The following is a 27,765-nucleotide window of genomic DNA, read 5'->3' as shown; positions in this document are numbered from 1 at the left end:
CAATGCATTCTAATGTGGAAGCTGAATTTGAGCTACCAGTTCAGATGGTATCTGACAGATGTGGAGTACTGCTGTGCTTCCATCCACAATTTAAAATATCTTTCAGTACCCCAGCTAGTTAGTTCACTGCTGCATCCTGAGGAGTTTTGGTGCAATTTCAGAACAGTGGGTAAAGCAACCAGATGCATAGCTTTTGGAGTTGTGTGAACTTGCACAAGGTTTCCCCACCATAAGGAAAATAACAGTATCTACCTCACAGTTTTTGTTTTGCTTTCTATTATTGTAAAATCTTAAACCTACATGAAAATACATACAATAAAGCCATGAACCCTGTCTCTTGTCACCAAGTCCCAAGAATCAGTCACTTTTGGCCAACCTTATTCCAGCCATACCCCGTATACCCTGTTCCCTATAATTAGGATGTAAATCCTAGAATTTTGTCTGTAAATGTTTCAGCAATTTTTTTTTGTATGTGTGGAAATCAATGGGTTAATATGTGCAAAGTATTTAGCAGAGTGCTGAGCATCCTGAAGTGTTAGGTATTATTACTGTCACCTCAGCACCAGTAGCTCTTCTATATGTGAAGCACTCAGTACCTCCTCTCCAGGGATGTGTCATCACACAAGCAGAGACTGATGTGTTTTATGTGATTTTCCCCAATACAAAGGCATATCCATGACCACAGGGAATAGGGCTGCTGCAAACGGACTTACAATCAGTAGATTTTAGCAAACACTCTTTCCATAAAGAACTCACCTTGGAGAACACAAGGCATTTGCATGGCATTGGATGCTTTTTATAAACAACTAAGCCACATCAAATATAGTCTGATTTCTTGGTTCTAGGTAGAAATATTCTCTGGGTAGGGGAGAAGCTTAAGTTTTTTCTTACTTCCTGGCACTTCATATGTAGCAGGGTTTTGCTAAATTAAGTGTATCAGAATGCTGCTAATCTATTACAGCACAGTTTTGGAAAAACTGGGAAAAACCAGTTTAGGGAGATAGGTCACACCTTCATGAACCACCATGCATACACATTTGACTGTGAGGGGCACAACTCCTAATTTATCCCGCTGTTCAGCTATGAAGTATACAAATCACTGTAAGGGCAAGAAACAACCTCTATTTTCTATCAATGATTTCACATAATTCTCCTTTCTCTCCTGGGGCTTGATTAAAATGTAACTGAAATTGTTCCCATTTCAGGGCTTCTAGGTCCATCATCCTGAACCTAGCCTAAGGCTCCCCTGTGAGTGAGGAATGATGCCTGGAACATTAAGCACTTCTCTGACTTCCATGCCACAGCAGCAAAATTCTCCATTTAGCTCTCCTGAATTTGCTTGCTGTGGAACCTAAGTGATTATCTGTGTTCAACAAAGTTGAACAGATTATTGATTTGTACTTTTTGATTTAAAGTCTATTTGGTTTACTAATCTGAGAGAAGCCCTAACTAAAATTCTTTGGGTTTTACTTAGCCCAAGGGGAAAATGTACAATCATCTATAGCCAGCATCTGTTTCTTTAGGCAATGAGTGTATCTTAGACTGGGAGATTGTTATGAAATTTTATTAGCATATCTTCTGTCACAGCATTCATTTCATTACAGTCTGCTATCAACATTACATCAAAATTTCCACTTAGCTTCTCCCAAAGATGACTAGTCATTTCATAAAAGGAGCAAATGAAGGGGCTCCAGGGTGGCTCAGTCGGTTGGGTGTCTGACTCTTAATTTAGGGTCAGGTCATGATCTCACAGTTTGTGGGTTTGAGCCTCGGGTCGAGCTCTGTGCTGATAGTGCAGAGCCTGCTTGGGATTCTCCCTCTCTCCCCTGCTTGTGTTCTCTCTCTCGCAAAATAAATAAAGTTTAAAAAAAAGGAGCAAATAAAAATAATTTGGCAAACAGAGCAAAATGGCTAGAAGTAACTCTATTAACTTCCATGTAACTCAGGAGGGTGAGGACTCAGTAAAATCACATTTGTCACTAGCTTGTTCAGGGAGTAAATACATGTGACATATTGTGTTACATACTTGAATACTCTATGGTACTCTAACAGTTTTTTACAGGGTTAATGGAGTCACTGACTCATAAATACACTCAGCCTTGATCAACTTCTAAAAAGACCTTATAAATAAGGTTTTGGGGGAATTTTAATCCATATTCTTTATCAGTGACCTGCTCATTATCTCCCAAACCTCACTACATAAAACTGTCTGGAGCAGGTGAATTATTAAAAATGCCAAGAACCTTCTTGCCACTAACACTCAGTTCCAGGGCCAGTGAAACGGGGCTGTGGTGGGATCTGAGTCTCCTGCTTGTCCAGCCTTTCTGTCTACTTTTAAAGCAAAAAAAGAACACAGGATTCAATGCTAGGACTGAAAAAATAGTAAATACTCAAATGTGGGTATCAATTAGATGAAAATCTAAGAAAAACACATGGTCAGAGAAGCAGGTAACAGAGTCTACATTAATAAAATGCAATCCTTCTCATATCTGCTCTGTCTTCTGCTTTCCTGGTAAGAGAAACTTTTTTGGTTACTAAGGCAGTGGTGATCTAGTGACCTACCTGTGTATTCACTACATATACAGGTATACCAGTGTATTACTGGATATGCACGCATGTTCAAGACTGCTTAGTGGCCAGGGTCAGAGGTTTCATTACTGCTTTGTTCCTTGTGCAGCTGTCCTCTTATGTTCCTAGACTGATACAGGCAAGATAACGTGGATCACATGTGGGAATCCCTTTCAGGATCATTAAAAACCCAAGTGTGGTAAATTCAAGATTACCACAAATTTTCTGCTATTCCTCCCATTGAGAGGGGGAGTCTAACTTCCTTCCCACTTAAATCTGAGTCTGTCTGAGTGACCTGCTTAACCAAGAGAATGCAATTTAAGTGATTCCTGGGACTTCCAAGCCTAGGTCATCTGAAGCTTTGCAGCATTTGCCTTATCTTGGGACAGTCTTGTTGGGAAACTTGAGCTTGTAGCTAAGAAAATCCACTGCCATGAGACTGCTGTGCAGGAGAGGCCAGATGTAGGTACTTCAGTTGACAGTGCCAGTTGAGCTCAGCTTTCCAGCCCTTGCTGCTGAGATATGAGATATGGTTATTGTTTGAAGGTGCCAAGTTTTAGGCCGGTTTTTCACACAGCAGCAGATAAACTTAACACCACAGCATGACTGCCCCTCCTAGAATTAGAGCCAAGTGGTGTTGGAGGAGAATGGCTGGCATGTTGTTAAATGTATAAATGAACTGGGTCAGCCAAGGGCTGGTCAAGGTCACAGCTAGTCTGGAGGAGACCACTGAGAGTGATGATGGCTTTGTTGAAGGGAAACCAAGACCCATGAGGGGTGTTAAGGAGAGTGTTCAAGAGGAATCTGAGCATGTAAGGTTTTGTCTGATTGCTGTATAGGATGGATTACTTCAGTGATTTTGGGGAGGTATTAGGAGAGGAAGAAATCCAGAAAAATAATTTTAGTTCTCCAGTTTTAATACTAAATTTTTTAAAAGACTGACTCTTTTCAGAGAAGAAGGGAAGAATGGGGCCAGAGAAAGAGGCTATAAAAAGAGGTGCTGTAGTCCCTTACCTGGAATATCAGGAGAAGTGAGCAAAAGGAAGATAACACTGGGGTGTATGCGGGGATCTCATGAAACTCAACACTAGCAAGTTGGCCATGGGATAAAGTAACCACTCATTTGTGTGCTTGGCATAGTTGCAATTAAGCTTGCTATTCTGGGGTAATTATTAAGAACATTCTCTTTCATTCTTGAAAAGTGTCTGGTTTTGGATAATAATGTGCTTGCCTTAGTTCTGGGGGCCTGTGTGGCTTAGTGGAAGAGAGTTTGAACACACTGTATCATTTCATTTAGATAACAGAAGGGGTTTATTGACAGCTGTGGGATTTTACTAACACTTGTCTTTAGATTTGATATTTTGTATGTTCACTCAACAAATATTTAACGAGGGGCTCCTGGGTGGCTCAGTTGGTTAAGTGTCTGACTCTTGATTTCGGCTCAGGTCATGATCTCATGGTTGTGAGACTGGGCCCCTGCCTTGGGCTCTGCACAGAGTGTAGAGCCTGTTTCTTTCTCTCCTCTCTTTCTCTCTCTCTCTCAAAAAGAAAATTTATGACAGCCTATGTTCTTTCATATGTGTGACTAAATTCCTGGGGAAGGTAGGAATGAAAAAGTCTTTTAGGATTAGAAAAGTTATCAGAGGGGATCCCATTGGCTAAGATAGCTTTAGGTTTTGGTGTATCCCCTTTTTGTCCCTTGGCTCAAAGAGCATTGCCTGTTATAGAAATAGAAAACTAAAAAGACACAGCTAGACCCCAAAACAAGATACACATATCCACGGGCCAGAAATGGAACAGAAAGGTAAAGCATTGAGGAGGGCTGAAGCCACAGGCGAGCAGGACATCCAGTCTGGAGGCAGGCAGCAGCCTGAGATGGTAGCCCAGCTCTGCCAGGGCAAAGGGTCTAGTAATACTCAAAGGAGCTAGGGACAGGAACCAGGCTCATAGCTTGAGGTCAGGGTCTCAGGGGATGGAGGAGGGAGGCTCTTCTGCTTGTGAAAGTAGAGTAAAAAAGTGTGTCATTGTTAGCTGCTGCTTGGGGCTACAGTTTTTAGCAGGTGGGAAGTCCAAGGAAGAAGAACAAAGTCATGGTCTGATCAGTAACTGACCACGCCACCCATGTATCTTTCAACATTCATAATCTGTCTCTGTAGCAAAAGCTTCAATGTACCACTTTAAGATATAGTTCTAGACTAGCATACTGGTGGAGAGCACCGAAAACCACTAAACAGGAAAGGAGGAAACCACACAGAGAGAACTATCTCCCATTTACAATGAACCTGCCAACCAAAATTCCAAAACATATGAGGAAACCTAATACCAAAAACAGCAATTCGATTTTGAAGATATTCTAGATCTGTGTTATCTATTATGGTAGCCACTAGCCACATGGATTATTTAAATTTAAATACAAAGCAAAATCAAATAAAATTCAAGCACTCAACTGCCTCATGTGACTAATGGCTTACCATACGGGACTGCTGAGATACAGATAATTTTCTTCACTGTAGAAAGTTCTATTAGATAGTGCTGTTCTAGATGAAATATATTTTAGGGAACAGTCTAACAAATATTTTAAGGTAAATATGTTTATGATACTCTAAAGATAAACAAACTAGTATCTTTCACTTAAAATAAACAGAATTTATAATACAAAGAATGCAAAAATAAGACAAGAATAAGAAAATTTACCAATTAAAATATTGGTAGTTAAATTCATTAATTGAAATAAATTCATTCATTGAAATGAAAAAAAAAACTTAATACATTGAATAAATCTTAAACAGGGATTCAGTAATCAGCGAATTAGAAGACAAAACCAGAATTAACCCAGGTAGAGCTCAAAAGACAAAGTGAAATATCCTTACAAAAACTAGCAGAAAAGGAGGGTTGTAGATTATTTTTGGCTTGAATAAGTCAGGGTTTTGGCATTAATTTGAGATAGTCTGAACAGCCAAAAGCAGTAATTCAGAAAAATAACATGTGAAAAAAAAATCAAAAGCCATTTTCTGAAAGAGATAAACTGAAAACACCTAGCCAGTCACTAGGTAGCATTGCTGTCAGGAGCCACTGGAGCTGGGACTCAGCACTTCCAGAACTGTGTGGGCTGTGACCTTCCAGGCTGCTGGAGCAGAACTGAAGCCAGCAACACCTGCCCCATGTAAAGAAGGTGAAGTAGGAATGTCAGCTATCACCTGGCAAAAGCAGCCATTTGAGGGTAGACTGAGGAGAAGAAGGAGAATGTATTACTAGTGCTTAGAAACCAGTTTGCCTGAGAGAGGCAGGAAGATGATGTCGATGCAGAAGGCCAAACCCATGTCAGCCCTTTGAACAGTCTGTTCTGTGCATACACCAGTAGGACTCTGGGAAGATCTGGGGAATAGGACATCCACGGAGGGTAGGAGGGTAGAATGAAAGGCTAGCCCTGCAGAATTCAGCATGCTTCCAACCTGCTGGTAGGCACTGAGGGAGCTGCCAGAAGGTGCTGCAGCAAAGGGTGCAGGAGAGCTGGGAGGGATGTGGTGTGTGCAGCAAGGATTAGATGCTGCCTCTCTGGTTGTCTGGGAGCTGAGGAGACAAAATGGGAGGATGAGAAAGACATGGCTGATGGAGGCAAGTGAGCCTGCCTCTCAATCTTGAATACCATGCTATGCTTAACAGCACCCTGGCCAGGAAGACTCCTTATCAGAATGCTCTAGAATCATGCTGTCCAGGATGGTAGCCATTAGACACATGTGGCTAGTCCACATTTGATATCTGAAAACACTCTGCACAGGTCTTTCCTCCCATATCTCTTGATTTGGAGATGTTATTGCCAATTTTCCTGGGTCCCTGAGAGGCACCAATTATATGGCATATGGATTATAATTTTCAAAAATACAGTAAGCAACACTACATACCACATACAATTGTACCTTTTTTTGAAATTTCCAAAGACACATTAGGAACTTGCAGTATCTCACTGCCTTTGTTACAAACATTAGTTATCACCATATGATACTATAATTGCTAACGGTGTAAGAAATTAAGTGTCATCTGGATTGACCCCATGACAGAACCTAAAAGGTGTTTTTGGAAGAGTTCCCTGATTTTAGCCTCTTGTTTGTCTCATTCTCAAAAAGCAGAATAGAGAGAAAAGCTGATCATAGGAGCTTTCTGATTGCCCAGATTCTGAAGAAATAGTACTCTCGTAATTAAATTGTAAGGAGTTAATTGTATTTAAATTGCACAGTATTTGAGAAAAATCTGTCACTTCCAGAATTCACTCTGAGAACAAAACAAATGACAGAGTAATTAAAACCTGAAATGCAGATGTTTTCAGGTGAGTCTTGTCCAGGTTGGAATATAATGGCTTTTTACTTTCCAAAACTTTTGTTATTTTCCTTCACATGGGTGGGTCAGAAATATAATACCCAACTCACAGGGTCCCGGGTTATTACTCTGAGAAAGGGCAAGCAATTTTTTCCCCACTTTTTTTTTATTTGCTTACATCCAGAGGTGGACATAAATCATCACCACCTACTGCTTTATAAAAATCCTTTTTAAAAAATTTTAATTGCACAAAATATATTCCTATCATTTTTTTGAGTATAGTTGACACATAATGTTACATTAGTTTCAGGTGTACAATTTAGTAATTTGGCAAGTTTATATGTTATGCTATATTCACTACAAATGCAGCTACCATCTGTTCTGTTATATCACTATTACAATATCATTGGCTATATTTTGTATGCTGTACCTTTTATTCCTGTGAGTTACTCATTCCATAACTGGAATCCTGTATCTGTTTCTTCCCTTCACCCATTTTGCCCAACCTCCCAATCCCTTCCCTTCTGGTAACCATCAGTTTATTCTCCTTATTTATTGGTCTGATCCTGCTTTTTATTCATTTGTTGTTGTTGTTTTAGATTAGATTGCACTTGTAATATCATTATATTCTTTTTTTTTAACATTTATTTTGAGAGAGAAAGAGAGAGGGGGAGAGAGAGAGAGGGAGGGAGGGAGGAAGAGAGAATGAATGAGCACACACATGAGCAGGGGAGGGGCAGACAGGGAGGGAGGGAGAGAATCTCAAGAGGTTCCATGCTGTCAGCACAGAGCCCCATACGGGGCTCCATCCCATGAAATGTGAGCTCATGACCTGAGTCCAAATCAAGAGTTGGCTGCTTAACCAACTGAGTCACCCAGGCACCCCTGATTATATTCTTAATGTTAACAATCTAAGTAATGTAGAAAAAACAAATATTCTTGTTATTCTTCTTATCCCCATCTACTCTGCTGCCCTGAGAAAACTGGTTACCTATTTTTGTGTTCTTCCTGAGAGACGCTGCCTCACTTACACACCAACCTTGAAATACATAGTTTAGGTTAACCTTTCCAAAAATATTATAGCATTGTTCAGTTTTTTAAATTTATCCATATCTTTTGGACAACATTCCACGTTAACACCAAGGAATCTTACCCCTTTTAACTGCTGGGTTGTATTCCCTTGCATATTTATTAAACCATTCCTCCCTCTATGGGCACTTAGGATGTCCTACTTTTCACTATTACAAATAATGCTGCAATGAACTCCACCTTTTATAAGAAGGCTGAATGGAGACAGAGACAGTGAACACAATCTTAACTTTCCAACCAGTAGGGAAACAGAAATGAAATTATGATGGAAATGCACAACACTGGAACAAGGATATATTGGCTAACTGGTGCCAGGTATAGAGGATCCTTCTTTGGTATTGTGTGCAGACTTCCTTGGTGACCCAATTTATCCATGAACTAAAATGCCAAGTGAAAAGCATGCTTTCTAAGCATATCAGATATGAGGAGTTTATGCAAGGAGGTAAGCAACAATATGACTGCATTAACATATGTGGATTGCTGTGCGGGTGGGGAGAACATAAACAGGACTGTGTGTTGAATCTTTGTACTCCAACAGGGAGCCCTGTGTGTCTTAAAATGCCTCTGGGAAACACAGTGAAATAAAGGGGCTTCTCGATCTTTGTAGAGTTCCTTCTGATTCTTATTTGTGTAACTATTTACTGTATCTCAAAGAAGGGTAGTAAAATTAGGTTTGGCATTGAGGCCCATGGCCAGGAAAACTCAGCCAGAGACCAGGATTAAAATGGTCTGAAAACATTATTTTCTCTCTGTATAGGAAGAAATTTTTGGGATGAGCCATTATGTTTTGAGGTATTTAGCCCTATAATCCTAACCCTAACCACAGGGATGACCAAACCCACTCTCTTATTTGGTAGAGAAGGTAACCAGAGCCCAGAAAGGGAAGGTGACTTGGGCAGTGGCACAGAGCAGGTTAGTGTGAGAGCCAGGAGCAGGGCTACCCTGAACCAACCTCTGCTTCTCACTACAGCAGTGAGAAGCATCCCTCTCCAACACCACCCAGTGTGTCAACTGTTCTCGTGCTTCTGTCTGGAAGTGCTATCTCTGCTCACCACTTTCTTAGCCATGTGACTAACATTTTTTCATTTACACAAAACCTCTCTGTCCTTGGTTACAGGGCACAGATAAAGATGCTCAATCAGCCAGGGTTGTTCCCAGCTTTATGGTGTCTACTGTAAGATTAATTTTTATCTGATGCTATGCCTCTGCATATACTTGAAGCACAGCTGTCCAGCAAAACCACACCATACAACTTTGCCTAAAGAGGTTATTCATTTCCCTATTAAAATCAATTTTGTGGGCCATCTGGGTGGCTCAGTCGGTTAAGCGTCTTGACTTCAGCTCAGGTCATGATCTCACAGTCTGTGAGTTCGAGCCCCGCGTCGGGCTCTGTACTGACAGCTTGGAGCCTGGAGCCTGCTTCGGATTCTGTGTCTCCCTCTTTCTCTGCCCCTGCCCACCCCCATCTCTCTCTCTCTTTCTCAAAAATAAACATTTAAAAGTTAAAAAAAATTTTTTTTTGCAAACTCTTGGGGAATGAGCAAGCTTTGGCCCCCATTTTTCCCACCTTGGTCTGACTACATCTAAATATGTGAATCCTCTGACCATCTTGTCTTATTTATTTTATTAATTATTATTTTTAATGCTTATTATTTATAATTGTAAATTTATTATTTATAATGTTTACTATTTATGATTTTTGAGAGGGGACAGAGAGAGAGAGAGAGAGAGAGAGAGAGAAAGCACAAGCAGGGGAGGGCAGAGAGAGAGGGAGACACAGAATCAGAAGCAGGCTCCAGGCTCCGAGCTGCCAGCACAGAGCCTGACACGGGGCTCGAACTCACAGACCACGAGATAATGACCTGAGGTAAAGTCGGCCACTTAACCGACTGAGCCACCCAGACAGCCTCCCTCTTCTCTTCTTTTGCCCTGGCTCTAACTCTTATATTTACTGATTTCATTCAGGGCCATGTTACTTTTGTTGTGATTCTGATAGATGTAAAAATGGCTGCAGCTCTTCTCTTCACAGAATTTATGTCCCTTGCATATGACTTTGAAGAGGTGAAGTTTATTTTCCTACCTCTTTAACCCGGGCTGGTTTGTGACTTGCTTTGGCCAACAGAATATGGTGGAAGTGACAGTGTGTCAGCTTTGAGTTCAGACTTCAAAGGGTCTATACATTTCTATATATGTTTGTTCTCCTAGACACCTGCTCAGCCTCCATGTGAACAAGCTTATTTAGCTTGCTGGAGCATGAGAGACCATGTGGAGCAGAGATGAGCTGTCCCAGATTAGCCAGACCTCCAACTCCTTTGGCAGCTGAGTACAAAGGCATGAGTCAGTCCATGTATACACACTGTATAGCTGGTGTGTAGAATTGTGAGCTAAATAAATGATGGTTGTTTTAAGCCACTAAGTTTAAGCAGCAAACGCTAACTGATACGGATCCCTTTATTCCTATCTCCAGGAATGTTTATTAAATTGGGCCTCTCAGAGCAAAGGGAGTATGTTTCCCACTTAGTTCTATACATTACCTGGATTAGTAACTTAACGGAAACCTAAAAAAAATTATTTTCTTGAGGGGAAAGGGAAATGGGAAATACTGATGAAAATCTGATTCCTACTCTTCTTTTACACTCAGCCTAATTCGACCTCTACAGCCTGTGATTAAGAAAATAAATAGAAATCCACAGGATGTAGAGCATGCCATTAATCAATACATTAATCAAGTAAGGATAGTAGAACAAGCAGCAGAAAATCCTCTCCTGGCAAAAGATTGTACAAAAATATACAAGGAAAATTATCTAGAGACAGAGCAAAAACCTGTACTTTTTCGAACATCTTGGCTGTCCTGATTTTTGCTGCCATTTCTTTGCCACTATCTTAGGCTCTTACCTTTGAGCCTGCCTCAGTTGCTTTAGAAAAACAGTAGCTCATCATCCCGTTCCAGACTCTCTAGCAGGGGAGGGATGGGGGGGTATGCCACCTGACTGCTATGACCAGGACTGTTTTAAGTCTTTCTTAATCCCTAGACACTAACTTTTGGAGGCTCTCCCCACACCACATTTACATGTTAAAATGTGTCCACATCTCACAATTTCATATAATTTACACATAATTGTAAGGTTCAAATTGTACTTGACTAGCTGACATAATACTATATATCACAGCCAGCTAATTACACATTTTAATGGTTACTTTGCAGTTTTCTTTCTGTATTTTGGAGTCATTAATTTTGCTGCTGATCTACAGGTCTGAAACATTTTCATAGGTCCTTGAAGGGACCATAGGTTCTGGGCTCTGGGTTTGTAGGTAACTAACAGGGAAGTTATCCTGGCCTAGTTAAGGTGCTGAGAACCAGGATAAAGGCCCTGCAGGTCTTGCCCTGAGGGTTCTCTGACTTAACCAAGACTTGGCCCAAAGTAAAGTAGATGAAAAGAATTGTGGAGTTTGGATCTTTTCAAAATTCCAGGGCTTTTTCCTTTAATCCACCATAAGGGTGAGCATAGATAGTTATCTGAGGTCATCACCACCTTCAGCCTCTGGCAGCAAAGAAAGCCTGAATAGATAGTCCCGGTTCCTACTTGCAGCTGACCTTGGGTTGAGTTCTTACATTCCTTCCCTAGCAAAGCCAGGATGGTCTCATGATGGACATGGTGAACTCCAGAACAAAAGCAGGACTTGGGAATAACAGGTATCCATCAACTCAAGGCTGATATTAGTCTACCCAGAGTGATCATGGCGTTGGCACAGAGGATTTCCTCCATGAGCTTGGACCTTCTCTGCTGTGTCAGAATGCTGTGTTTTTAATGTTCACTAGAGACTATAGTGGCTTGCCAGAACCTTGCAAGGCATACTTTATAGCTTGAATAGGCAAAACATTGAACTATCAAGTGGCTTCTGTGGTTCAGCAATCTTCAGGTCATTTGGAACAGTCTAGTTTTACAGTAACTGCTCCCCTCAGGTCTCTTTAAAGAAACCACCTTAAGAATCAACTCAAGGGTGGTATTTTACCTGGCTTCTCAAACTCTCCTGGGCATACAAATGCCCTGGGAATACTGTTAAAATGTAAATCTGATTCTAGGTCTAGGGTAGGGTCTTAGAGTCTGCATATCTGTCTCTGACATTGATGCTGAAGTACACTTTGAATAGCAAGCCCTTTATAGTTTACCAAGAGCCTCCTACATACCTTGGTTCATATGATTAACCTAGCAACTATATGAAGCATTAGCATCCCATTTCACAAAAAAGCAATAGGCTCAGAGTTTCTTGCTTTAAAGCTACTAGCTAGTAAACGGCAGAGCCAGCATTTCTTATCCAAGTCTTTTGGTTTCTAGTTCAGTGTCACTGCCATTCACTCACAGCCCCAGACATTTTTTCTTACTACTTTACCTCCCATGTCTTGAGGTCATTTGTCTCGAGGTTAAAGTCCAGAGTTAATTTCATCCTTTTCAAACCTTTGAGCTGATAACCTGATCCTACTTTTCATGCTACATGGCAGTTGGAAAAGAAAAGATTTTCAAAAGCATTCTAGAAAAGGCTTACAGTGGTTTTGTCCGATGTGATTATGCCTGCTAGGAAACCAATCATGCTTGGAAACACTGTTCAGAGCAGTTAAAAAGAATAGGCTTTCCACTGGGGTTGGCAATTAGAGGGTTTCAAATGCGACAGAGACAGAGTCTCAGATCCACATACTTGGTGACAGACTGCTGTTTTCTGTTCCCAACAAAAATAAAAGACTATGGAGCCAGCAAGCCATGGTCTGCCTGTGGAAACAAAGATTGATTTAATTTTGAGGGAGTACCTATTACATGCCAGACACTTGGCCAGGTGCTTTGCAAACATCACCTCCAATCCTAATAGCAAGGCTGAGCGGGAAGTTACAGAACCCCAATTGTACAGATTAAGAAAGAAACTGAGGCTCAGCAAGGTTAAACAATGAGGGCACTGCAGTGTCTTACTGAATACATCAGGGCTGACTGTATCTAACCACTATACCACACTTCCTCTGAAAATGAAAATCAGGCAAGTTAAAGGGCAAAGAGACTAAAACTAATTTAATTCTGGTAGCTCCTAATTCAGGGAGGCAGGGAAACTCACCTTCTCCCATGGTTATTCCTTTGGAACACCAGTTGTTGGATTGTGTCAGACTGCCACCCCCCTACCCCCAACCTTCTTTTATTAAAAAATCCTTACTAAAAAGTTACAAGAAAAATATAATGAACTTCTGTACTTTTCCCACAGATTTACCAACAGTTAACTTTTACATCACATTTCTATGTGTACTTGTGTAATTTTTTTTCCCCTGAATGATTTAAAAACAAAATAAATTTTATCCTTAAAAACTAGGAACGAAGGCATTCTCTTACATATCCACAGTACAATTATGATCAGGAATTTTAATGACAAAATTACTGTCTAATAAATTACTTATATGTCAAATTTCACTTATATTTCAAATTTCTCAATAATGTCCTTTATAAATTTTTTTTTTTTTTCTGACCCAGGGTTCAATCCAAGATCATGCAGTGCATTTCCATGTCATATACCTTTAGTCCCTTTTAATCTGGAACTGTTCCTCAGTCATGTTGATGTTGATCTAGCACTTTTACAAGTCATTGGAAAGGATGTCACTAAAGTTTGAGGGATCCTGAGTGCACCTCACTGAATGAGTGGATACCATGCGATCCTCTCCTTAGTCTGTCAAATTTGCCACCTGCTTCTGCTGACTCTTTGAGAGACAAAGTGTCCAACTTGGCAGGGAATGCTGGATGCTCTTTACAGAAGCCAAGGTCCATTTCTGATGCAGTCTTCAAGCCTTCCCATCCCCGCACCTGGGTGAGCCAGATGGTTCTTAAAGCAGCACTTCCTCTTGGCACCTCTTCATTTCTGAGGCATTCAGGGAGGGAGTTATGCTCTCAACAAATCCCTCCCCTCATTAAAAAAAAAACAAAAAAACAGATTGTTCCTAATTTAAAACTCTTCCTGGTTTTCTTTATGAAATCCTTGGAGAAGATTAAGAAGTCCCCAAGTCAGTGGTCACATGATTAGTTTGTGGCTTATGACCTGACAAGGTTCTTAATGGTTTTAAGGCAATTAAGAACATTAGTCAGGGGTGCCTGGGTGGCTCATTCGGTTGGACATCCCTTGATTTTGGTTCAGGTCATGATCTCAGTATTGTGGCTGGCGTCAGGCTGGAGCATGGAGCCTGTTTAGGATTCTCTCCCTCTCCCTTTGCCCCTCACCCCTGCACCCACTCTCTCAAAAAAAAAAAAAAAAAAAAAAAAAAGAATGTTAGTCAGATCAGCAATTAGCCTTTGGCTTATCAAAGTTCCCTTGCACTGACCTATGCCATGAGGATTGCAAACACCAAATGAATTCTTTGTCATTCTTAATTTTTTGGATTCTGGAATTAAACATCCAGATTTCCATTCACTTTAACTATGGTTTCTCTGAGTAAATGTGGTACAAGATGAGAAAATCAGTCTTCCCTCACACTTTCTTAGCTGGTCTACAAGAGGCAGTGCTCTACTTGCTGAAACAGCTTTTAACCTGTCAGAGTTAATTAGTACATAAGAATACAGGAGGCCCAGATTAGCCAGAATTTCAGATAAACTTTATCTAAAATTCAAATATTGTGTGGGCATACTTACACTAAAAAAATTGTTTGATGATTATCTGAAATTCACACGTAAATGAGCATCCTGTATTTTACCTGGCAATCCTAAGTCTAGGTCCCATAGATCACTTTTTACACTTACTGGAGACAGTTGTCACTAATGAGATTGAAAACAAAGGACAAGATTCAACCATTATGCCATGTACATGGCTAGCACATGGACAACTGCATTGTCATATTGATACTGGGCTGATTTTTGATAAGTAAAACTAAACACTAAACCTAAATGCACACAGTTTTCATGGTAGAGATTCACAATCCTTTATCTATAATTTCAAAAGGTAAAACCCTCTAAAAATGGCAAGTTTTTTTATCTAACTCACTAGGCAGCAATATTCTACCCACAGATGCTATTTATTGTCTTTATCTCCTTTAGCATAAACTGTCATACTTTTTGCTACAGAAATATTTGTTTGGTCATGGAGTGCTGCTCTAGAACACCTAGGGGGTATGTATACCATAATATACCATACATATCATAATATGTGATATTTTATTGCCTTTTAAAATATGAAAACTTCTGAGTTGTGCATCTGACCTCAAGAGTTTCAAGAAGTGTGGCAGATTAAAAAATTAATATCCAGAAAAGACTATAAAACTGCATTGTCCAATATAGTAGCCATTAGCTACATGTGGCCACACTGAACATTTGAAATGTGTCTAGTCTGAACTGAGATGCACTGTTAATGTAAAATACACATCAGATTTCAAAGACTTAGCATGGAAAAAGAATATGAAATATAACATGTTGAAATAATATTGTTTTGAAGACATTAGGTTAAATAAAATATATTATGAAAATTAATTTTACCCATTTATTTTTCCTAGTTTTTTTTAAAAAAAGTGTTTATTTTTTTATTTTGAGAAAAACAGTGAGCATCAGCAGGGGAGAAGCAGAAAGAGAGGGAGAGAGAGAGAATCCCAAGCAGGTTCTGCATGGTCAGCACAGAGCCCAACTCGGGGCTTGATCTCACGACTGTGAGATCATGACCTGAACCAAAATCAACAGAAGCTTAACCGACTGAGCCACCCAGGTGCCCCTTTCCTAGTTTGAATGCAGCTACTAACAAATTTAAAATTACTCATGTGGATCCTATTATATTTCTGGTGGACAGCACTGCCTTAGAGACTAATTGTAAAACTCCTTACAGCCATGAAAACTGGATAAGAAAGTGATGTGGGTCATGGAGGCATAGTTAGTTGCTGAGTCCAACTAAAGCTTTGGTCTCCCAACTTGTGGTCTAGTGCTTTTTCCATTTCTCCTTAAAAGACCTCATTCCAGCAAGAAAATCCTCAAATGATAGGACTCTCAACAGTCTTCAGGCTCCACACTTGGCAATGGAATTCTAAGACCACTTCCAGAGTCTGCTTGAATATCTGTGATCCCTGCTGTTGGAAGTAGTAAAATCAAGCACCAACTTGGAACTAACAGTTTCAGGCAGAAGAAGATGAGACGGAGAAAAGCAAATGAAAAAGATTTTTACCTTCCTAGTTCCATTTGATGGGATATTTCCCAACAAATTCAGAACAAAAGAGGCTGGGAGTGCCCTGCATGAAAGGCAGTAGAATTTCAGCCAGAAACTCTGGTAGAGGTAAGCTCCTCCAACAACTCCAACAATGTTGGAAATGTGTCAAGAGGTGGAAACTCACATTTAGCAGAGAGAATGGAGACGTGTCTTACTCTGGTTGACAAATGGCACAAAGGTCTACTACCTTCAGAAAGATAACCTCTTAGAAACAAGGTATTCAGTTAATCAGATCCTAGTCACCTGAGGGAATGGGAAGTACTATCACAGTGGGAAGGGAGTCATTTGTTCGGCACTAACTACAACTCCTGCCACAGGAGGCAATGGAAAAGGACTTCTCGCCCATCAGAACACACTCTATTTGGCTGAACTCAGGGAGAAACAAATCTCTAAGGGGATAAGGGCAAAGAACTTTGGGAGACAAAACTAAGCCACCAGCTAAGTGGAAGCCACCCTGTTAAAGTAGATGCAAACTAACCCCCTCTCTTAAAAAAAGATTTTAAATAATCTCTAAACCCAATATGGGGTTTGAACTTACAATTCTAAGATTAAGAGTCCTATGCTCCACTGATTGAGCCAGCCAGGTGTCCCTGCAAACTCCTTTTTGATGTGTCCATGCCAGGTCTGGGGAGCTCCCAGGGACTGCCATTCCCAGGCACTATGCATTTAGCAGTGGTCTTGGTTTCTCCCATCAGTTGAGAAGACAAGATTCAAAGTCATAAGAAAGAGAGAAGGAAACTCATGAGATGTTGTCTTGACAGAATTCCATTTGGTCTTGATAGAAGCACAGACCATCAGAAAAGCTAAATAAACATCTGTAGCCTTGTCCTCAGCATCCTGGAATGACCCAGAGCAATTTGAGAAGGTTCCTGTAGCTGGGGAGGCTGCTGTAATTTTTGACACTATGGAGGCACTTGCTTTACAGATAATTTTAGCTGTTTGAGCACTGTTGGCTGAATAAAAAAGAATGAAATCCTGCCATTTGTAACAACATGGATGGAGCTACAGAGTATTATGCTAAGTGAAATAAGTCAGAGAAAGACAAATCCCATATGATCTCATTCATATGTGGAATTTAAGAAATGTAACAGATGAACATAGGAGGAAAAAAGAGAGAGGCAAACCATAAAACAGACTCTTAACTGCAGAGAATGAACTGAGGGTTGTTGGCAAGGAAGTGGGCAGGGGGATGGGTTAAATGGGTGATGGGTATTAAGGAGGGCACATGTTGTAATAAGCACTGGGTGTTATATGAAAGTGATGAATCACTGAATTCTACACCTGAAACTAATATTACACTGTATGTTAACTAACTGGAATTTATTATTTTTTTACTTTTTAAAATATATTTATTTTATTTATTTATTTAAATATGAAATTTATTGGCAAATTGGTTCCATACAACATCCAGGGCTCATCCCAACAGGTGCCCTCCTTAATGCCCATCGCCCACTTTCCCCTCCCTCCCACCCCTCATCAACCCTCAGTTTACTCTCAGTTTTTAAGAGTTTCTTATGGTTTGCCTCCCTCCCTCTCTGTAACCTTTTTCCCCCCTCTAACTGGCATTTAAATAAAAACTTGGAAGAAAAAAAAAAGAAAGCATTGTTAGCTGCATTCACTCATTTACACAAACTAGCTGGGTGCCTGGGAAGCACTGGGGTGGGGAGAACTTAGCCAAGGAGTCACACAGGGCTTGGTCTGAATTTTGACTTAACTGAAAAAGTTAATCACTCTCACTTACTTTCTCACAGTTTCTTCATTAGTAAAATGGACAAGAAAATATGTCCCAGAGGGTTCTGTCAGGTATAAATGAGACACAGGTAAAGCTCTTGAAGAGTAACTACCTGAAATGTCAGTTTGGTCCTTTTACATGTGACCCTAAGTCCTTTTTCACAGAGGGGTAGCCAGCTGTCCACCTTTCCTCTTCTCTTCTCAGCCCTTCTCTCCACCTTCATCCCTGCCCTCCCTCCTCTCTTCAACAGCACCACAGAGGCTTCATAATCCACTACCTGTTACAAATGGAAGGGATACAGAATCCTGAAATGGAACATTTGCCATTTAGCTGATTTAATGAGTCAGAAATTGCCCACTTAGAAAAATTTTAAAAGTGTATGATTTACATCTTGACTAACATTTAAAACCTGCACTCTTTCCAACACTCAGCCAGAAGAGACACTTCAGAGCTCAGGGAGAGGGATCCTTGAAGTACACACTCATTCTCACCTCTGCCCTGCTCCCAGTATTTCTTAATGTGGGGGTAAGAAAGGGGAAGAAAGCGCTGGGAGCAGATTCAGTGTTCACTTGGCTCTCACTAGGAAATATGAGCTATAGTTTTCAAGTGATGGACAAATCCAAGCTTCCTGATGAATGAACAAAAGAAAGACAGTCTATTAGTGTGGATAGCATTGTGCCCACTTGATAGGAAAAAAAGACACATTTATTATTCATTCCATTAGGTAGACACTCTTTTATCCATAAGAAAATATATACATATTTAATTTCTTCTACCTTTATGTCTTTCTAGGCCAGAGTTATTAACCCGGGGTCCCTGGATGGGCTTAAATGGACTCATAAACCTATTAAAATTAAGTGAAGAGTTCATGTGTATGTGAAGGTTTCCACAAAGAGATTGTTTTAAGTCAATTCTCAGAGGGGTTTAAGACCTACCTCCAAACACACCCACAATGATGAACTACTGCTCTGTAAACTACCACAGAGCCCAGTCCCTTCTTCACTCCTAACAGGCTCTTTTGCTTTAAGCTAAGTCATGTAGATCTCATAACATCTGGGGCTGGGTGAGTCCTCATCAGGTAGGACTGTTCCATCCCAATATGTGTAGCATCCTTGGCACCTGCCCATTAGTGAGTATCACTCACTAGTCACTGAGACAACCAAAAATGATCACATATATTTACAAGTCCCCCAAAGAAAGTAGTACCTCCTCTGGTTGAGATGATTAAGTTCACCTTCCCTGCTTCTATATTGTCATCAAGAAAATGAGAAAGGTAGGCAAGATGACCTCCATCGTTCCTTCCAACTCTATGATTCAGTAATATCTCACACATATCATCTCCTCTTTGAGTGTCATGCCCATTCCTATTCACCCCATTATGCTGACAGATGTGTGTTCCTTTGAGTGACCTGCACAGTACCATTAAAAAGTGTAAAACTTTGGCCTGGTCCTAGACTCAGTGCTGCCTATGGTTAGTTGTGTGACTTTGGGAAGTCCTTTAGTCTCCTGAGGCTTTGATGTCCATTAACTATAAACAAAATAAGTTGATTTGGAAGTTCAGTTCAGGTCTAAACTTAGATGGTTCTATGCAGTAATGAGGGTAGGGTCTATGGGGTTTCCTGCACCTCAAGAAAGTTTCCAGAAGTCTTTCTTCAAATATTACAACAAATCTACCTTTAGAAAAATGTGTATGTTGTCCTTACAAGGCTGTTAGAGTCAGAGGATCTAGCATGCTCTTTTCACTGCCCTAAGTGTTAGACTACAAATCAGATGTCTGATAAAGAAAAAAGGACACAAAAGTCCTAGGTGAGGAAATATCCTATTTGGGTTTACTGATGACAATCTGGGAATCTGATGGCCTTAAGGGAAATGATGAGGCACAAAGCTCAGATGGCAATTCCTCTCTGAGGCCTACTTTAGCTCCTGAAGCAGAATTAAGAGCTCACAACCTAATGTCAATGTATTTTTACTATGTTGCATGAATTTTGCCAAAAATTTTAATCAACAATTTTGATTACTAGTTCACCTACTTACATCTTTACTAAAAATCTGAAAACTGTCTTCGAAGACAGACGTTGTGTTGGACTCCTCTTTGCCTCCTTGGTGCATACTTAGCACAGAGCCTAACACACACATTCAGATGAATGAATGCAAGGTGGCAGGTATAAGGCCAGCCTGTAGGCTAGAGAGAGGTGAAATGATAAAAACAAGCTTGGCTTGTTATTCTAGGTAGGGGCTGGTTCATGATAGTCTATCAATGTAGCCTTTGAGCTCTGCCTCCTCTAAGTCCCAGGAGAATCAGAGGAGTGCCTGGTGTGCTGATTACTCTTTTCCTGCAAATGAGACACTTCCTGAACTCACACACTAGCTGGGTGGTTCTTTGAAGCCAACTGAACCATACTGTTAATTCCTGCTTTCTCTTTTGTGAACAGCATCTAACAGGCAGAAAAGACCTACATTTTCTCTAGAGATCCAACACCATGTAAGAAATTATTTCCAAGCAATGACTTTTGAATCATTAAATTCAAGTATTTCGATTGAAAAACGATAGCCCTATAATAGGGAAGTTTGGGGCCTTGTGAGAGAGGTTGTGGACACAGCACTCGCTGGGTAAAAAGTTAGTATTTTCTAATGACACTTTGATGTAGCTGATTCAATTCCCTAGATGATTTGCCTCTGCAGGGCTGTCAAGCCCTGGTCCTCTTTCTGTTTCCTAGTTCTTCCCTTTACATAGAACTCCTTACCCTCTTCATCAATTAGTTTGCTCAATCTTGCCTGGTTTCTCCAATTCTACTTATTGGCCCCTTGGGGATGGTTGGGGTGGTATGGAGTAGGACAATGGGCATGGCATGACTGCTCAGATGTTTAGGTATGGTTGTGGGGTACAGAGCTAGGATATGTGATCATCTGAAGTAACTAGGAATGGTAAGAACCAAAGTCACAGAACATAGTATCCTGGTTTAAAGATCAAAATAGTGTTTTGTTTTGTGACCAAAAATTCCCCCAAAACTTAGAAGGTGTGCTTCAGTACCTCAATAATTCCATTACCAGTCCCTCTGCCCAAGCTGCACAAGGAAGGTTGGGGCCGAGGTTATGGCCCTTTTCCTGATAGAACTGTGTGCTGATCTGGGGTGGCTGGAGAATTGTGTGTATGTGGGGGCATTCTTCAAGTAGGAAGAAAAACCCTGCTGCAAAAACTGGCTAATATGACCATGAAACAAAAGGTTTCAGCCACATCTAACTGCCAAGGTCTTTTTGAGAGCAGAAGGTGTCTGTGATGCCTGCCTATTTCTGAGCGAGACTCAGAAAGTCCCTTTTTATGGATTAGGACCAATAGTTTCCAGTCCCCAACCCCGCTCCACCAGCTAAAAGCAGCAGTGAGTAGCAGAAAGGACACAGGCTTGAGAGGAAGATCTGGGTTCGAGTTACATCTGTCTCTGCAAAATAACTTTGTGGCCCTCAGCAAGTCACAAACTCAGCATTCTAATCTCATTATCTCTAAGTAAAGGCACTAAATGGGTTTCAAGGTCTTTTAGGATCTTTATTCAGATATCATTTATTGAGTACCTACTGTGTTCTAGATACTAGATTTTCTAGGCGCTAGAGCTATAGCATTAAACACAAAAGACTAAATAATTCCTGTTTTTGTGTAGCTTATATTCTAGTGGAGGGAGATTGATAATAAAGTAAATTATACTGGGGGCGCCTGGGTGGCTCAGTTGGTTGGGCGTCCAACTTCAGCTCAGGTCACCATCTCACGGTCTGTGAGTTTGAACCCCGCGTTGGGCTCTGGGCTGATGGCTCAGAGCCTGGAGCCTGTTTCCGATTCTGTGTCTCCCTCTCTCTCTGCCCCTCCCCCGTTCATGCTCTGTCTCTCTCTGTCTCAAAAATAAATAAATGTTAAAAAAAAATTAAAAAAAATAAAGCAAATTATATTGTAGTTTGGAAGGTGATTAGTATTATGGATGAAATACTGAAGAGTAGGGTAATGAGGACCAAGAAAACTAAAGCTGGAAACTGGGGGAGAGGACAAGTTGCAAATTCTCTGATACATGATCTTTTGGAATCTCAAAAGAATGCCTTCAAAAGAAAATCTTCTGAGGAATAGGGATATGATGCCCATTGTACTGACATAATCAAAAAGAGGAAAATGAAGTTTATCTTTCACAAAATAGCTGGGAATGATCTTAATTAGCATTTCTTACCTCTTAACTAGCTCATTTCCATAAGGAAAAGGTAGATCTCAATATTTGCTTACAGTTTGGGTTGGGAGTATTGACATGGAAGCGGCTTAAGCTCAGGAGGGGTGCAGTCTTATTGAGGACTTCCTAGTTACAACTAGGGATCCTTGGGAATCCCACAGAGTTTATAGGTGACAGGCAGCTTAGAGTTTTACAATTTAAGGCAGTATAATTACTGGCAGCTTCAGATTTACTGGTCAGGGAACTGCCTAATCACTCTAAATGGCAACAGGTCACTTCATAGCATTGTGAGAAGCCAACAGTTAAAAAGGACTCAATAAATGATCAATAACTCACCAGAAACTCTTCTTCCTCCATGAATAAAGCACTCTCATTGTGCCAATGTTTGGTTATAAGTGTTCTGGAGGTTCTTTCCCTCTCCCTTCTCCCTCCCTCTCCATTTTTCCAGTCATCCATTCATATTCCCTCCCCTGCTCCCTCCCTCTTTCTTTGCAGAACTGGCTAACATATATATATTTAAGTTTGAGCTCCAGAACTAATTCATTTACATAATTTTCCTAATTGCAAAGAAGTGAGTAGAGGAAGGAAAGAAAAAAGCAAAGACTGGCATATAGCACACATATAGACAACTGGTGTTTGCCAGCCTGCAGACATCACACAATGCACTTATACTTAACAAATGCAAAAAAAAAAAAAAAAAAAAAAAAACCACTGGGTGGTGGCTCCCATTGACCATAATGCAAGTAATGGATTTCCTGGCAAACATTTACTGTTTGAGTCCCAGCAGTTAATTGGCTCCCAAATCTGATCCCAGAAAAGACAATGCTTGGAAAGGTCACCTGAAAATCAGGACATTTTCCAGAATGTGCATTATCTCATAGCTTTCCAAATCCCTGTTATCGTATTATTATGTTATTCCATTCCTCATGGCCTCTTTTCTGAAAATTTAGGTATCTGTTCTTCAGACTCTCAGACAAAACAGATAAGCTGTTTGGAAAATAATATAAAACTTTACAACAGAGAAGTATTCCTAAGTTTCCTTTGTTGGCACCACTTACATGACTACAATTTGTAATAAAAGAGAATGTCTTCTTGTTATTAGATTGTATCACATCAACAGTGACACTGTGCATATGCACAGCTCTCTGGATTCATTCTGTAGGCTCAGGTAAAAATGTTTACAACATGCTATCTAGCTTTGAAGTGGAGCAAATATGATTTGTAAGTCAATCTTCTGTCCTCTTTCTTCCTCAACACTCACATTCCTAATTATTTCTACTGCATCCTCTACCATAGTACTTCTCAAACTTTTAGGTCCATATAAGTCAGATTCTATTCAGTATATCTAGGCTGAATCCTACATTTCTACAAGCTCTCAGATGATACTAATGCTACTTGGCGTTATGCTCCATGGACCATATTTTGAATAGCAAAGTTCTACATTTCCATGCCACATTGCCCTGGCCTGGGTCTGCATCATCTCACTGGACTTTATGATAGCTCACTCACCCTTCTGTTCCAAACTCTTCATATTGTCCAAGAGGTCTTTCTGAAATGTAAATCTGAACCCATCAAATTCTCTTCTTACCACTCCTACAATGGCTCCACATTGCCTACTAAATAAAGTTTCAGCTTCTTAATGATGGCCTTTGGGCTCCTTCATGATTGGTTGGGCCCAGCACCTTGCCAGATTCTTTTGCCACTCCTCCATCTTAAGCTTGATGTCCTTGTATGGTAGCCAGGTTCTACAGTGATCGCAACAAGATATTACATCCTGTCTGATACCCTGGTGTGGTCTCCCCTCCCATGTCGCATAAGACGACCTGTGTAATCACCAGAATTTTGTGTGACTTCAAAGATTAGGTCATAAAAGATGTTTTGGCTTTTTCCTTGTCCTCTTTTGGATCATTTGCTCTGGGAGAAGCCAACTGTCATGTCATGAGGACATGTGGGCAGGCATATCAAGAAACCCACACAGTAAAGGACTGGGGCTTCTTGCCAACAGTCACATGAGTGAACCATTTGGAAGTAGATCCTCCAGTCCCAGTTAAGTCTTCAGATGACTGCAACCAAATGACAGACCTACAGCTAGAACCCCTCAGCCAAGCCACTTCCAAATTCCTGAACCAAAGAAATAATGAGATAGTAAGTATTTGTTGTTTTAAGTCACTCAGTTTGGAGGAAATTTTTTGTGCAGAAATAGATGCTCTTTACACAGTGTGCATCTCCCACAAACTGCTGGCCCCTCTTCTGGGAAAACCATTCATCTAGAAAACTCCTATTCATCCTTTGAGATCCAGATCTCTAGATGTTTCCTCCAGGAAGCCTTCATTGACCTCTTCACTCAAAGATTTGGCCAGATGGTTTTTCTTTGGGCTTCCATGATGCTTTGAGCATGTATCCATATCTGTATTTATTATAATGTTCAGTCATTATCTATATGTCTGATAGTCCCACTAGACTATAAGCACCTTAGATGCAGGGAACTGTACCATTTTGGTATCCTCATTGCCAATCACAGTGCCTGGCACATAGCTAGAATGGACAAATGAATGAAGTCAACTGCCCTTGAATCATGACTTTACAGCAACTACATCCCTTTATCTTGGAAGTCCTGTAAGCAACCCTCACCACTTGTTTGACCTGGCATCTCACATGGGCCAGCTATGACTCAATTTGTTAACCACTTAATTTTCAGCTTGTTATCACACCATTCATTGAGTTGCTTCAATGGCTCTTAACCAAAAGAACATGTGAGAATTACCTGTTGATATTTAAAAGAATACTCCACATACACATACATACTCCAGTCCTGGCCCCAGAGATTCTGATTCACTAGTTGTGAGATAAGCTCCAGACACGTACATTTTAAAAGTCTCCACAGGTGACTATTCATATCCAAGTTGTTACTCACTGGTTTATTGATGTTTATTCTATGCCCAAAGATAAGAGAATAGAATAAAAAATTACTAAAACAAAACAACAATAACAAAACCCAAAACTCTTAAATATAGGAAGGTATAATAATAAGTGATATGGCTGGGTGGGGGATAAATATTATACCAGAAAATCTAGGCTTGGAGAACTATTGCAAGCGAACACATTTTTTTTTTTTTTTTTTAAAGAACATCCTCAGAGCCAAGGCAAAAAGATTTTAATGAATTGGACAACTCTCAACATTTGAAAGAGGTAGCATATAAGTTCATATGTAAAGACAACTTTTGCCCTGGTACTGAATTATAGGAGGGATTTACCTCCCAAGTCTTTATGTAAGAAACCACTGAATAACGCAGTAAATGATGTCTTTGATATATTTTTTTAACCAAAGCAGGACACTTTTACATACAGCCACTTTTAAGAAAGCTAAATACATATTGTAAAATGCTAGGGTGGTGAAGGTATTTCTATGGTGAGCCAAACAATAACATATGTAGTTTTGTTGTCATCTGACTTGATATAAGAGAATTACAGACCCTGGAGGAGAAAGCAGCATGAATATTTCATTCATTTTCAATGGTCTCACTCAGGCTTTTTGCAGAAGCTCAACAGTAGATCTCTCTCCACTCCAGTTCCTCACCAGGCAGTCCAAACTTGGGATATTCTCCCAACACATCTGTGCTTGCCAAAGACGGAAGGTGGAGATGGAAGCTTGTAGGTACAGAATCAATGTTAGTGACATTGGCCATAAAGGTTCCTATACACAGGACTCAGAATCACAGTATGGTAGCCTCAACAAATGATGCAAGGATAGGTTTATTTTATCTGTAAGTTAGTGCTGCACTATAGTGCAGGCTACAGTGATCACCCAACCCAAAGCATGTGTTTTGTCCACTAACAGGTTGGGAGCTCAAGGACAAGTTTTTAAATGAATTATTTCAAAGCTTCAAGGTAGAACATCAAACCTCAAAGGCATACAGAATGTTAGAATCAGGAAGAAGCTGCTGTCTGGAGGGAGTTAAGTTAAAAAAAAAAAAAAAGAACACGTAATCAAAGGATCCTGTCTTGCCTATGTCTGGCTTTGATGATTCCTAGTGGATCTATGCCAAATTGGCCCATCCAGGAATAACCAACTTTTGATAACAGTCAACCAGTCACTGCGGTATCAAATAGCTATCACCAACTTTCCTTGCCAAACACAAAGGGAAGCTTTCGGTGTCATGTAGAAGTGCTAGACTATAGATGCAGACTGGGAAAGGACTGGGGTCCTAAAATGATACTTGATGTCATTAATATTGTAAAAAAATTACAAAGATTGTACAGTTTAGAGATACACATGTAAGTTCTGATCCACACGTGAAGACACATTCTAGCAGTGCGGTCCAACAGAACTTTCTGCAATTGATGGAAATATTATATATCTGCACCGTCCATTATGGTAGCCACTAATACATGTGGCTATTGAAAACTTCTAATTTTATTTAATTTTAACTAATTTAAATCACCACATGTATTTAGAGGCTATCATATTGGATAACACAATTCTACAGGTTATAGACCAAACTGTTTCTCCTCTGGAACTACTAACTGAGATTCTTGATTTTACCTGCTAATGAGGGGTATCCCCAAGTAAATCTGTACGTTCCATGGGCAACCTGGTCATGACTTGTGCCCTGAAAGCTTTGGCAGCAGTGTCAACCAAATCACCAGAGCCTCCCAAGCCAATAGCTGACTTTAAGTCTTGGGAGAGGAAAGACTCCTCAGTCATCTGGGTGTCATTAAAAATCAACTTGTCAAAAGAACTCTAGGAAATGAGGGCCAAGACACCAGGGTTCAAAGTACTATGTTATATTTAATATCAAAAGCAGCGTAACATAATTAGAATTCAGCAAGTATGGGGTTAAGTACTTCCCTGCTATGGTAAATAATGTGACTTGATTTTCCCAATTTCCATTCTACCCTCTTTCTAGCTGGAGAGACTGAAAAACTTAAAATCATGTTCCCTAGATTACAGTGTGTAGCAGCATTCTAGGTGTGTATTACATGCTTTTGTGAGAAACCTGGAAGGAAGAAGGAAGCAAGAGACCATTGCCCTACTTCTACAGCTCCTCCTTAGAATGAGAAGCAGTGAGGCAGCTGTGTTAAGTGTTTCAGTATCTTCATCATGGCTTTGTCAGTGCTTACAGAGAACTGTGGTGGTCCCTGGGGTCTAAAACCTCTGGATTGCTGCTACACTGGTGTGTCCTTGGACCTAGTAGTTTCTGATTTCTAATGTCTGAAATTTCCAATAGTTTCATAAGCACTTAACTCCTTATCTGCAATCCCCTTCTGCTTAAACTATCTAGCATGATTTCAGCTTCCTGTTTTCCTCATTGACACACCTGCATTCTCCCATTTAGTCCCCTCAGCAACTCTGGAAGTTAGGTAATTTCTCCATGGACTGTTTTACAGATAATCATCAAGTCCAGATCTGCTTATACACTCATGGTCTCATGTTTTTCTCCAAAGAGATCTAGACGCATATCATGGACTACTTAAAAAGTTAGGACATGTGCTTAGAACATCACTGCTTCTTTTTGTGATGATTTTGTACCCAAAGCAGAAAGGAACATAACGTAATGACCACTTGGAGAGGGAATGATGTTATCTTTGCTAGAAAACAGTGTTGTCACCTGTGGACATAAGTTCATTCCCAGCTGGTTTCCCCCGAGAAAGTCA

The 27,765-nt window shown here is 40.3% G+C and overlaps 1 protein-coding gene and 1 long non-coding RNA gene across 7 annotated transcripts in view; one reads left to right on the top strand and one right to left on the bottom strand.

Annotated features, from left to right (window-relative positions):
* Positions 1 to 27,765, bottom strand: part of TMEM108 (transmembrane protein 108) — a 403,151-nt gene that overhangs the window by 90,641 nt on the left and 284,745 nt on the right. The window contains exon 1 of one of the 6 annotated variants that reach the window (XM_058729919.1): positions 23,620 to 23,918. The exons of the other annotated variants lie outside the window; for them this stretch is intronic. The gene's annotated coding sequence lies outside the window, so the exon portion shown is untranslated. Of the gene's footprint in view, positions 1 to 23,619; positions 23,919 to 27,765 lie in introns of those variants that run through there. 6 annotated transcript variants of the gene reach the window in all.
* LOC131511851 (uncharacterized) overlaps positions 1 to 27,765 on the top strand; it is a 97,162-nt gene that overhangs the window by 2,502 nt on the left and 66,895 nt on the right. The gene's annotated exons all lie outside the window — the stretch shown is intronic.

This window comes from Neofelis nebulosa, chromosome 5, assembly GCF_028018385.1.
Source record: "Neofelis nebulosa isolate mNeoNeb1 chromosome 5, mNeoNeb1.pri, whole genome shotgun sequence".
In the NCBI taxonomy this organism is placed as follows: Eukaryota; Metazoa; Chordata; class Mammalia; order Carnivora; family Felidae; genus Neofelis; species Neofelis nebulosa.
This window is presented reverse-complemented; position numbering and strand designations above follow the sequence as displayed.